This window comes from Lipotes vexillifer, unplaced genomic scaffold (assembly GCF_000442215.2).
Source record: "Lipotes vexillifer unplaced genomic scaffold, Lipotes_vexillifer_v1.1 scaffold527, whole genome shotgun sequence".
Taxonomy (NCBI): domain Eukaryota; kingdom Metazoa; phylum Chordata; class Mammalia; order Artiodactyla; family Lipotidae; genus Lipotes; species Lipotes vexillifer.
In genome coordinates, this window is record NW_006793902.1 from 20,712 (window position 1) to 28,624 (window position 7,913).

Consider the following 7,913-nt stretch of genomic DNA (forward strand, 5'->3'; position numbering starts at 1 on the left):
GAAAGTGAGCACTCTTAAAAATATAGATGCCATTATTTTTCATGCTTTAAGTAATACAGAAGCTTTACATCTTTCAAATAAACTTTTTTAGGTAGTCACTCTGTCTACAGTATGTAGTCCCATGTAACTATACTACAAAGGGAAAATTAAGCTAAAGCAGTATTCTGAGTGCCATTCAGTATTTTTAGGTTTACTCTTTCTTTTTGGCAAGTTAAAACGTTTTTTCCCTTTACTTTTAGGGACTGTGATGACTTAATTGAAAATCACTTTCTTAACTACAGTGAGTAACTCTTTTAATTAACATGAAGAAAAAAACCCCAAAAAGTGCTTAGAGTCAGCTATAGAAGATGATCTGGGGGGGTTCCCTGGTGGAGCAGTGGTTGAGAATCCACCTGCCAATGCAGGGGACACAGGTTCGAGCGCTGGTTGGGGAAGATCCCACATGCTGCGGAGCAACTAAGCCCATGGGCCACAACTACTGAGCCTGCGCTCTAGAGCCCACAAGCCACAACTATTTAGCCCGCGAGCCACAATTACTGAAGCCTGCACACCTACAGCCTGTGCTCGGCAACAAGAGAAGCCACCGCAATGAGAAGCCCGTGCACTGCAATGAAGAGTAGCCCCCACTGGCTGCAACTAGAGAAAGTCCGCGTGCAGCAACGAAAGACCCAACGCAGCCAAAAATAAATAAATAAATAATTAAAAAAAAAAAAAGATGATGATGATGATCTGGCAACCGTGTAGAAAATACTATGCTTTATTAGTATTTTTTTTAACCTCATATGGTGCCTTAGGTATCCACTTCATGAGATGTCACAGAGGTACGCTTGGCTTTACATAAGCTAAAATAAATAAGAGTAAACAGATATTCTTACCTTCAAAGATTTCTTTGGCCTCTTTTCTATTCTAACATTCAGAATTCATGTGGCTTTCTATATGAATTAATGCAAGAGACAGCACAAAGGTTAAATGGTTCCTTAGTATGTTAAGAGCTTCATGACTGCAATTCCCTCTTTGTAATTGTGAATCTAGTACAGTAAGCACTGAGTTACTTAAATATTGTGGGATGTAACCACTGCCAACTTATTCTGACTGCAAAATGAATATCAAAAATAGCCTTACAAGAAATCATGGCTTAAATTCACCTATTAGTATGGGGTTATATATTATGCTCCAAAGAGTATACTGTTAAATATCTTGTGGGAGGGGGAGTAGAGCGATACACAAAACGTTGTTCCTTTAAGATCAACAGATGCTAATGAGAGAAACGTACCAAGCTAAAGAATCAGTTAAGTTATGTCTTGAACTGGTCAATTTTTAAAGTAAAACCACATAATACAAAATACTGAGAAATTACCTTTAATTTGCTACTAGCTTTAGAAACAAGAACTATTTACCAAATCCTTAAGATCTATTCTTAAAATTGCAAAGACCTGCAAAAGGGCTGCAATGGCAAAGGTGCTGCAAAAGAGTCAGCTGCTATGCCTTATTTTTGAACACAAATTTGAGGGGTCATTCCCTTTCCTAGGCATGATTTGTTCTCCTCCAGGAGGCAAAGATTTGAACTTCTTTCAAAATCTAAGTGGCCAAAAATTTACCAGCATCACGTATCCAAATTTGTCACAGAAAAGACTTCAAGTTACAATTCTTAAATACTGTGATGTATATAGTGCGCGCAGGTTGAAACTCTGATCATCACATGGGCAACAAGGGCCTGAGACACATTCCTTCCTTGAGTCACAAAAGAAGCCACAGCGTCCTCACCCCACTCTCATATCAACATCAGAAAAGCCCCTTCTCCCTTCCCGAGTAATCATAAGGGAATGGATAAAATACCAATGGCCAGGTTCACAAGGCCAACACTCAGAATTTCAAGTTTTTCTTGTTTCTATGTCTGTGTAGCAAGACATTTAGTGATTTACACTCCCGAGAAACCAGAGAAAACACGCAAATACTATACGTTGTATGAAGCTCCTAAAATTTGTAGGTGCTTTCTGTTCACATTCAAGACAGTGCTAACTCAGCTGGAGTTCCCCTGAAGCCAAATACTAGGAACAGCTTTATCAACCCAGCGTCTGGAACAATCGCTAGAACTGCCGCGTGCAAGGGCGGGGGAGGAAACATTCGTGTCAGCTGAACCTTTTCTTTAAAAAAAAAAACAAAAAACTTGCTGCCTGGGACGTCTACCGAGTTCAACAGGGAACCCAAAAATAGCTCTCCCCTGACAGTGACAGAGGGAGTCGCTGAGAACCTAAAACGGATTTTTTTTTAAGCCGGTAACATCCGAGCGATGGGAAAATACAGGAGGCGATTTCCTTTTCTGGGAAGAAGAATGCGCGAGGTGGGGGAAGTCGGACCGAGAAAGCTGGCGCGAGATTCCAGCTGGGGGATGGAGTGAGCCGGGGAGGTGGTCCCCACCGGCCGGCGGAGCAGAGGTATGGGGACAGGGGGCGGAGTCTCCAACCTGTGGGAACCCAGGGGAGAGGAGGCGGCGCCCCCAACCCGTGGGAAGCTAGGGGCCAGGGGCGGCGTCCCCAAGTGAGAAACAGGAGGGGAGGAGGCATCCCAGCCCGTGAGGAGAGAGGCCGCCACCGCCGGGAGCCGTCAGGAGACTCACCACTCCGGTCCGCTGGGCCGCCGACTACGCCCGGCCGCAGGACTCCACTCAGCCAAGGTGCCAGGAGAGAAAGGCACCGCACTCCAAGCCGAGGGGGCCAGAACGCCAGCCTCTTGACCTGAAGGCCGCCGTTACTGAATCCCCCGGAAGCCCGAGCCCCAACCGCGGACGCCCCTACTTCCGCCTTCTCTGCTCGACCGGAGGAGCGAGGGGCGGGGAGCGGGCAGGGGAGGAGACAGAGCGGCCCAGCCGGGCCTGGGCGCCCCCTGGCGGCGGTCCTCCACGGGCGCCCGCTGCGGCGCCGGCGCGGGCAGGTCCAGTTGTCAATCTAGAGCTCTCCCGCTGCGCTTCCGCCTCGCTTGGGTGCGAATCCCACCTGGGAATTTCTTACCCAGCAATCCCGAAGTGAGATCTGTCCCGGAGTAACTGTGATCTAGTGAGCAGCAGCAACAGCAGTAATCCCAAACTGTGTTTTTATAGTTTCCCAATCCAAGCAGGAGAAAAACCCCAACTCGGCGAGATTACTTGACCTTCGAAAAGTCTTCACTCCTTCCCTAACTCCACCCTCCTTGCCAGGGAAGTTTACATGATATGTAGAGCCCTCTGTTATCACCTGGTCCTTCCCCTTCAACCAGTCCAAGGGAGTCAAACCCATATTTTTAAATATTTCTTTGAAACTGCTGCCAAACACATCATCTCTTTTTCGGTCAACGTCACAAGAAATCTATTTTTAATTCCCTGTTTAACTGCATCCTCTAAGGAATGTAACAAGAAGATGCATGAAAGATTTTGGCCCACCTCTCCAAATCTGACTCATCCTTCACCTCTTGGGGGAGGTATTACAGGGTGTTGGGTTTCATATGTACATGTCCTGAAACCAGAGTGCTTCATTCCAATCTAGGTTTTCCCCCTTTATAAATTATTTGACTTTAAATAATTTACTTAATCTGACTTCAATTTTTTCATCTCATTAAAATAAGGATAATGATAGTACCTACCTCATTGGTAGCATTGTTGGAAGGGAAACATAAGTTAGTACATGTTAATAAATTATTTAAAACTAGGACATAGTATGTGCTCAATAAATGTTAACAATACAGTATTTCCTGCTTTCTGGCTGCTGATATTCATAAAAAATACTCATGTTTTTAAGATAAGAAACTCACAAGTTTTCAAACTCACTGCCACCCCCCTTTTTAAAAAGTATTTTGAAATAGTTAAGACATAAAAAGAATTATACACACATCTGTGTGCTCACCACCCAGCTCAATAAATAAAACATTGCCAGTAGAATTGCCAGCTCTTGTGCATCCCTCCCCACTGATTCCCAGGGCCCCGTAAAAATAAATTCCCTATGTGATGGTGAAGAGATCATTATATAAAACTGAGAGATGGAGAAAAAGAAGAACAAGGGAGGTAGACTTTCCTCCACGTATTAATATGTGCTCTGGGGCAAGTTTTGTAACTTCTACGACCTTCAGTTTCTTAAACCATAAGCTAGGGGATAATATTTACCTTCCAAGCTGTTGTCAGCATCAACTAATAAAAATGTACGTGAGAGAAACCAGCACTGGGCTTTCAGAAAGGTTAGGTGTTGTGCGTGTATTTCACCATTTTCACACGTGTCCTTGAGGGGCTTCCTCCTACTTCTACAGATCCTACTTATTCTTCCCTGTTTATACTGGTAGAGAGTGTTGGCGCTCACCCATGCCCTGGGCACACAGGAGACTTACACTACCCTGTCCCCTTGCAGTCAGACGGTGCCATATGACAAGTTCTGACCCACAGGCTGTTCAGGGCAAGGGCTGTGTGTCATTTTAAGACCAAAGCATTTGATTTTCATTGAAAGACCCTCTTCCCCACGTGACAACCATGGGGCAGCTGTAAGAGGCTGGATCACTAAATTGCTGTATGGAGGGCAGTTGCCTTGGAAAGTCAATCCACCTTCGTTGGACTTATATGAGCAGGAAACAGATCTCTGTTGTTTCGAGCCATTGAGATGTTAGGGCTGTCTTTTCTGCCGCACAACCCAGCCTATCCTATGCAAATTCCTCCTTAAAGTCTCTTCTTATCGTTCACACCCCTACTGGACTAGGAATCAGAAAACAAAGTTTTCCTCTTGGCTCTGCCTCTTATTAAAATTGGACCTGGTCAAGTATCCTCATCTGTAAAGTTGGAATAAAATCCATCCTGTCTCCTTCTCAGAGACTTTATTAGTTCAAATGAGATACATGTGAAAACTCTTTGTAAACTAGGAAGCTCTATACAGGCGGCAGGAACTGAATATTCTGATCAGTAGGGTTATCTGATATGTACAGCAACCACAGTACCTAGGTTTCCTGAAATGTCACTAATTTAAAAGATTTTCCAGTGTCCTATATAAGTATTCAAAGTGGGCAAAAATATCATCACGGTATCATTTCTGGGTTGCTGTTTTTCACACTCTACTTGAAAACTGAAGTAAGATTCACCTTGTAGGCTGTCCCAGGTAGGGGTGGGAGGCTGAGATATTTTTCCCCATTTAGAAAAAGGATGTCTCTCTAAGTTTTAAATGATAAAAGTAGAACACAGTTCTTTAATTCAAACCATATTTATTGAACAACCATCATGTATGTGTGGCAGTCAGCCTTGAAGATGCTAATTATGGCCGTATGTGATCCCCTTGCACAATGAATAGGGTACAACCAATAGGATGCAGTGAAAATGACAGAATGTGACTTCCTAGGCTAGGTTGTCTCCAGCGTTCCAAGGGAACCAATTAAAGAATTCATAGCTGGCAAGGGAGAATTTCTTCGTGAACAAGGACAGATTCAGTAAGAAATATTCTAAGTGATTCCATCTTATTTTATTTAGGTAACAAACTCAAAACGTCTCAGTGCTCTATCATTTCTCTCTCTCCTTTCCTTCCTTCCTTCCTTCCTGCCTTCCTTCCTTCCTTCCTTCCTTTCCTTCCTTCCTTCCTTCCTTTCACATCCATCCATTTTTCTATCTACCCATCTATGTGGATATCTGATATGTCTATTTTAGAGTTAAAATTAATAAATGAGATGGTTTCCATGATGCATATTATTAGATTTATTTTGATTGAAAACTGATGGAGAGTGAATCTGATTGGTTGAAATGGTTTGTCAATAAGGACTGGCTTTATTAATTAGGTTGTGTAGTAGATTTTCCCCATAAATGGAATGAGAAGAATGAGCTAAATGTGCAGAGTTTTGTCAAAAAATATGTACAGACTTGTAAAATATACAGTATGGTAGAATTACATCTTTCTCATTTATTTAAACTTATCATAAAAAAATTTACACCTGCCAACCTAAGAGTATGCAATGGAATATATCATCTTACAAAAGCACTTTAGAGTCAGAAACTTTCTCACACCAGAAGCAGGAAGAGCAAGAAAGTAAATATGTTATAACCTTGGATAAAATTACAGACCAAGAAAGACTGAGTCAGTCAGAGGAGGCATTAGATATGATGGAACCTAGAAAATGTCAAAGAGATCCAGTCTGGCATCTCCCATGTACATTCAGTTTGGGGGAGGAAGTGTCCTGCATCAAAATCTCCCCTTAGCTATCCATGTTCAAAGGCAGGAGTTTTGGAGATGTCCTGATGTCATTAATCGTTGAGTTGCAAAAGCAATTTACCTATTGAATGATTTCATGGTCACTAACAGTAGCTAAGTGAAGCCAGAGGAGCACAGGAAAGAAGGTTACCCAACAGAGGGTTCCGGTCTTGGAATATACTCCGAGTACAATAAGTTTCAGGGCAGCCTCCTCCACCGTTTCTGCCTCTCTCCTTCCACCCCACTCCACCAAAATAAGGGAAAGTTCTCAGAGCAGAGGAGGGCATGGGTGATGAGAAATGAAGGAGCTGGGCAATAAAGGAAGATGAGTGAGGCGTGTGGACATGTGGGTGTGTATGGGGAGGCTCCTGGGGAGACTGCAGACACTAATAACAGGATTTGGGACTATGCCCTTGGCTCATTTCACTGTCTAGGTTGAGAGCAGACTCTGAGCCACTAGGAGGCAGAAGCTTAGTTTTGGAACCTACCTTGGAATCTATGGAATTTCCTAATATTGTCCATAGCAGAGTTTTCTTTGGTAAAGCCTACCCACTGGCAAGGACTAGAAGTACTTACCATTCCTCTCCACCCTCTTCCCAAATCTCAAGCAAGAACCTAGACTTTTTGCGGCCATACTAATTTTTCCTGCTCTTGGAGAAAGGAGATCTTTTTCCGCCCTTCATTTGGGAAAATGAGGAGGGTGGGGACATTTCCACTGCATTGCAGCTCGATTTTCCTAGCTAGTTTCACTAGAGATCATCAAGCAACATTGAGATGGTAGGTGGCCCCAATTTACTGCTTTCCTTGGGGGAAAGAATGTACCAGCCATAGAATATAAGAATCTGATCTATTCATGAGTTATATTTTTAATGAAAACAAATTGCTTTTGTCTGCTTTGTAGATTTGTTTCCTCTGAGCTGAGTTAGTGTATAGGCACTGTGGGTGAGAAAAAAATCAGCTTTTGAACTTACAGAGCTAAGGGTCAGAGTATTTCACCAAGGTAAACAATACCTTATGATTTATCTTGGTACAGTCTCTTCTAAACACTTTAAAAAGCATTACTGTGGGGATTCCCTGGTGGCGCAGTTATTGAGAGTCCGCCTGCCGATGCAGGGGACACGGGTTCGTGCCCTGGTCTGGGAAGATTCCACGTGCCGCAGAGCGGCTGGGCCCGTGAGCCATGGCCACTGAGGCTGTGCGTCCGGAGCCTGTGCTCTGCAACGGGAGAGACCACAACAGTGAGAGGCCCGCATACGAGAAAAAAAACAAAAAAAAAGCATTACTATGAAGAAAAATCACCCCAAACCTGAAATAAAGTAAGAGGAAGGCAACAGTGACATTGTTTAACATGTTTTCCTAATAATTAATTATCTATGTCTGAGAATTCTCCTGTTTGACTTTGCTGTTTACTATTTGATTAGAGACCAGACACCGAGGTTATACATTAACTCATAGATTTCCTTGCAGTAAAAAAACACACCCCCTGAGGTTAATGCGCTATGGGATATTAACTAATTTGTATCTATTAAGCTGGTAAATTTCAGCATTCCTTTGACTGACTTTAATATCTCTGTTTCTCCAAACTTCCTTTGGACCAGCTTTATCATCTTACTAATTCTCTCATTAATTAATGGGCTGAATAAAATCTTAGAATGTGTTCATTCTCGATTTCTGTGGCAGTCTTGTGTTGAAGTTTTTGAAAATTGTACTTTAACATTACAACATTCCTGC

The 7,913-nt window shown here is 43.0% G+C and overlaps 1 protein-coding gene across 1 annotated transcript in view; it reads right to left on the reverse strand.

The window, feature by feature from the left end:
• Positions 1-2,781, reverse strand: part of LOC103088508 (TNF receptor-associated factor 6-like) — a gene marked incomplete at its 3' end in the record, with an annotated part of 17,582 nt that extends 14,801 nt beyond the window's left edge. Inside the window, exon 1 of the mRNA XM_007466851.1 lies at positions 2,618-2,781. The remainder of the gene's footprint in view (positions 1-2,617) is intronic.
• Between the last annotated feature and the right edge of the window lie 5,132 nt (positions 2,782-7,913).